The following is a 5,888-nucleotide window of genomic DNA, read 5'->3' on the forward strand; positions in this document are numbered from 1 at the left end:
GAGGGAGGGAGGGAGGGAAAGAAAATGTTGTAAATCAGTTCTTCTATGTGATGTTTATCTCTCTTTTTCTGCATCAAATGAAACAACCTCTTCTTCGTTTTCCTTTCACGTAGTTCTAAATCCTCAGACCATTCTAATCATCTAGAAGCGGCTAGAGCTCAGCCTTGAGAAGTGAAAACCAGCAAGAGAGACGCTGTGCCCCCCTAACCTGGGTGCATGACACCAGCAGTGTTTTATGACCAGGCCAGACAGGATTCTCCTACTCCCTGCAACTGGAGCGGAAAAGTTACTAGATACTCTTGGTACTGTAGGAAGCTTTCACGCCTATGAACAAGTTAGCTTTCCAGTATTGGGATCAAATGCCAGAGATGGTTGATTTAGTACGGACATGTTTATTTTGACTCATAGGCTCCAGTCCAAGCCCACTGGCACTGCGGCTTCGGATCTGTAATGGGAAAACAGATTAGAGGAACACTGCCAGGAGTTAGAGCACATTGTTAGAGCACCCACGTTAGAGGTTAGATATTATGTGACTAATAGTGTCAATGAGAACTCTTGGTTGCAATCACTCCTTTTTACACACATCTTTCTTTCTCCTTAGCTGTGTGTGTGTGGGCGGGGGGACCAGGATGACTTGACTCCCTGACTGACAGCTTATGGCTTTGTTTTGTTTTGTTTTGTTTTAATTTTGCATTAAAAGTGTGTGTGTGTGTGTGTGTGTGTGTGTGTGTGTGTGTGTGTGTTTCTGAGCATATGCACATGCTGTGGTGGGCTTGTGAAGGTCAGAAGACAATTTGTGGAAGTTCTCTCCTTCTGTCATATGGGGCCCAGGGATCAAACTTGGATCAGGATTAAGTAAGTCCCTTTACCTTCTCACCAGCCGTCGTGGCTGTTTCCCCCGACAGAATCATCTCCTTCCTTCTTAGAGGTGATTGTGTGTCTTGCCCCAGGAAGGAAAAGCTCTGTGGTGACCTGGCTGAACCTTGGCCATCAGCTCCTTGACATTCTCACTCCCTGTCACACCTCTGCCTGGGAGGCCTGATACCTGGAACTATTGTGTCCCAGGTTGCCTTTGGCTGGCTCTGGCTCATGACTGGGCTGTGACTTTGTAACCCCCAGGGCCCTCCAGCCTCTGCTTAAGCTGGTGTTGACCTGAACCAAAGCTCTGTTGGTTTGTTTCTGCAGCTGGCAGGGAAAATGAGTACATGGCCAGCTTTTCAGGGTCCTTTCTCTGGCAGCACGTAGATCTTAGGTCGGGATGGGATTTACCCAAACTATGAACAACTACGTGAGCCACAGCTGCCTCTAGGCCAGTCATCATGATTCCCACAATACCGTGGTGATTAATAATTACAAGAGTTTAACATTTTTCCCCTCAAAAAAATTTTTTTAAGGCCCCTAGGATAAACATTAACTGTGAAAGTAGAAAAACAACCAAGATGGAGGTTATACTATAACCCAACTGTCAACCGCATTTGTGGAGACTCACAGGCAATCTCAAGGGCCACAGCTGCTTGGCTTTGGAGCACAGAACCATGGGTATTCCAAAGATGCAGATTTGTCTACATTTGATTTCCTCCTCTAGTCTACATTCCACTTCCTCCTCTTGATTTTTGTGAAAGCTATACACACAGGTCACACTATTTGGAAAATATTAGTTAAATGAAGCACTAATCAATTAACGGCAGCACACGCAACACAGTGTTGATGAACCTGATGCCTGAAAGGACCCCAGACATTCAGTGATGCATACTTGGTGGTTGAATGAATGAGTGATTTTTAAAATCTTTGGAAGTAGCTGGGGATGGTGGCACAAACCTTTCATCTCAACAATAGGGACATGGAGGCAGGAGGAGCAGGAGCTCAGGACCAGCCTGAGACCTTGGCTCAAAAAACCCTTTTAATACTTTCTTTTAAATTAAAATGTATACATTTATTTTAACTAGAAATATTAGAAAATTAATATATGATATTATATTAATTAGCCTAAATAAACTGAGTATTCCCAGACACAGAGATTTCTGGCACAAATTTGTGTGGCTGGTGAGCTAATTTGCTTGCAGGTGCATAAATATTTAATCTTATTTTTAATTATAATAGAACAATGAGATCCCACAAAACAAAAACAAGAATTGCACGGCCTATAGAAGGTTCGTCACAGTTGCGTGACCACTGACTGGGCTTACATGAAACATCGTTTTGTTTAACTGAAGTCTTAGGTCAAAATTATAGGAACCTACCCTAATTTAAAACTTTGAAAAAGTTCATTCCACAGGGAATGTGACAGTAGTGTCTTTCCCATGAGTTTTGTCACTGAAAACTTGGCACTGAGCTGGAACTCAGCAGGAGGTTCTCACTGTTTACCCACTTCACTGGGAAATTACGCAAGGCTGTCTAGGGAGCAAGGGTCTCAGAAGGGCCATGTCCCCAGGAAACCCAGGGCTGGTGAAAGAAGAAGCCTGCTTCCCTAGGCATCCAGCAGCAGCAGCAGGAGATGGCAGGTCCCAGATATCACCATACAAGCGCAGCTCTTATCTGGGCAAGGGGAACCTTGCTCCGCAGGCCTCTGGGCACGGCTCAGAGGGGCAGGTATGGGGGCAGCTTGGACATGTAGGTGAAATTGCATCCAGGAGATAACATGGTATGTCCTCTCATGTCTGTCCAGTGTCACACACTTTCTGTGTTTGGGGTTTTGAGTGTTAGATTTTAAAGTGATACTCACCCCAGTGTGTTATAGTCAATGATCACAGCAATTTCAGCCGGGACCTGTGCTCTGTTTATGTGAAAGAGAAGCTAATTGTACCTCAGTGGGCCAGCAAATAAAGCCATAATAGTCGGAAAGTAACGCCAAGAGGCCACTTACTTGGCTATATGCAGGGCTGCAAGAATCAGTGACAGTCTTGATTGTGACGACTTTATAAAGATTAAAGGGGATTGATACAGTAAGAGCTGAGGTCACACATATGTCCCAGGGCTTCAGAACACAACCTTTGGGAGGCAGAAGCGTTTCTCCAGCCCAGTAGAAGTGAAGTTACATGGACATTTGGAAGCAGCCACCATTCAAGAAACCTGTATTTTAAGAAGTGATTAACAGATCGTTTCTGAAGCATGCTGTGCACTGGGGTGTATATTGCAGGAGGACTTCATGTGGATGGGAACCCAAAATGAATTTCGACAGTCTCAGGGGATTTGAGTGCAAGGCCACTTTGTATTCACTATGGTCTCACTGGCCTGCAGATCACTCCTCCTTAAGTCTAAATTAAGCCTAATGAAGAAGTCCAGTGGTGACATACTTATCGCAAAGCGAGAGAAAGCTAAGGTAGGAAAGGACCAGTTTTTCAAAACATCATTGTTGTTGTGCCATAGAATTTGTGAGCGTGACCACACCTCAACAGTTCTTCTCTCATCCCCCTGCTTGAGGACACTCCCATTCGTGAGGCTTGAAGCTCTTGGCTCATATACAAGCAACACCAGGGAGAGCACGCCTGATCACATATGTAAGGATTTCAATATACCATCTTCAGACTCTTTAAAAATGCAGGACCACATGAATATAATGTGCCCAACGATTTAACTCAAACATGTAAGGAGAAAACAGAAGTGACCAAATATAAGCTACAACAGAGATGAGGAACCAATGTGACCAGTGAGAGAACGGCTCGTGCCCAGGGGGGTGACTAACTTGGAGTAGTGGCCATGTTTATGCTCTCGGCATGATCTGCCTATGGCTTAAAATTTTAGCTCAGCTGCGTTTTAGGGTACTGTGGATTGGACATGGAAGGCTGCAGAAGAAGCCTTGCGGAGATGTACGAGAGAGACGGTAGCACTTTCTTTATAGGACAAGCGATGTAGAACAGCGGGTGGTGGGAACCGGGAATACTAGCTGATCTAGTACTGAGTCTGAGACACACAAAGTCACAAACCCTGCCCTGAATGAGAGGACAGAGGGAGGTGAGATAGTCCTCGGTGAGGAGGAAGACAATGCGCACTGGGGAGACATGTGCAGTGCCAAAGGCAGTAAGGTGAGTCAGGTCATGTGGAGACTCCACTGGGATGCTAACTCTGACCAGACATGTGAGCGTGTGTTCCAAACACAGCCATGGTCAATGGTAACCCGGAGTTTAGCATCACACATGGACCTGAGAGTGAAGAGCCAAGACAGGATTTAGAGTGAAGAAGAAGAAACCTCTGGCTTCTATTTCCATAACCCACAAATTAATAGACAGTTAGAAGAAGGCAAGGAGCAGAGAGACAGGCTGACTGAGAGGCTCGGGCCAGGAGGCTACGCAGACGCCAATGTGGAGGCTGGTCTGGGAGCACTAGTTAGGGGCACTGAGTGGCCAGAGGGCAGGAAGAGGGAGAGATCACCAAGCTGTGAGATGCTAATGACAGATGAAGAGGATTAGGAATGAGGACAGATGGGGGAGGGCAGGAGGGACAGGGCAGGGCCCTAGAGCAGCAGAGATGGCAGAAAAACCCTGTGGATAAAGAAAGCTGAGGAGTAAGTCCAGCAGGAAGGGACCACGTCTTCCACAAGGAAACAAAGAAACATAAGCAGTGTTTGGAAAACATAAATTCAAAACCCTTCTCTGTGGTGGGCTGTGTTACCTAATAGGTAAGAAGGGCCTTTGTGGGAGTGAGAAGGAGATTAACTGATCCCTGAGCTACTTATACACTCACACCATACATCCACTCACACATTTACACACTCACACACATCCACATGTTCACACATGCACACACTGTCAAGCACACCTGCACCCACAGTTAGACTGTGAGTAAGAAGTTATTTAAGAAAGGTTGAATAAACTTTCCCAGAGCTCAGAGAGTCCTCTTTCCTTTTCAGACAAGAAAAGCATTTTCTCCACATGTTCATGATTTTAATAAAGTTTTGTTGTTTTGTCATTTTCTGGGATTTTTCAGTGTTATTGATGTCGAACATAAATGTGTACATTCAAGGGATGAGAATGTGTTGTCACGAACCAGAACTCTGATCCTGCTCACCTCCCCCACTGTCTGGGACAGCTTGCCTCTATCTGTCAGTGTGTGTGTGTGTGTGTGTGTGTGTGTGTGCTACTACGTATGCCTTTCCCTTGTGCCTTTGGATCCGAGCCTTCAGGATTTCACAAACTGCAAAGAAATGGAACTCTATCTCTTCCTAGAATTTGACATCTTGTTACTCTAAACGTGGGTACAAGTTGGGTGTGTCAGTGAGCATCTGTGATCTCAGAGCTTGACTGGCTGAGGCAGGCAGATAATGAGTTCCAGGGCAGCCTGTACTACCTAGTGAGACCCTGTGCCCCCAAATTAAAAAAGAAAAGAAAAGAAACCCAAATAAACAAAACGTTTGTATAGAGGAAAATAGGAATTAACATATTTGTCCCTCTGAAAACCGACATGTGATATTGTCAACTCGATATCTAGATCAGCAAACAGGCAAGCCTATGGGTGTGTCTAGGTGGGAGTGTCTAGATTAGGTCAGTTAGGTGAGAGGAACCCCCTGAGTGACAGTGCTGCCCACTGATCTGGAGTCTTGGCTAAATGAAAAGGAGAAAGCTTATCAGCAAGCTTGGAGCCTACTCCCCTCTCCTTCCTCACTGTGGATACAATACTGCCTCATGCTCCTGCTACCATGACCTCCCCACCCTGCACTCCCCACCCTGCACTCCCCACCATGCCCTCCCAACTCTACCCTCCCTACTTGCAAACTGTGAGTCCCCATAAACCCTTCCTCCCAGAAGTTGCATTTTGTCCACCAACCAACACACCATACAGCAGTTTCAAACTACTAAAAGACTAACCTCTGGCATTCTAGACACCAAAAGCTGCAAATGCTTTATGCCTTGTGTAGTCTATGTTTTTCAACATGTGTTCTGCCTTCACAGGAA

This window comes from Alexandromys fortis, unplaced genomic scaffold (assembly GCF_014885135.2).
Source record: "Alexandromys fortis isolate MF-2015 unplaced genomic scaffold, M_Fortis_MF-2015_v1.1 scaffold_367, whole genome shotgun sequence".
In the NCBI taxonomy this organism is placed as follows: Eukaryota; Metazoa; Chordata; class Mammalia; order Rodentia; family Cricetidae; genus Alexandromys; species Alexandromys fortis.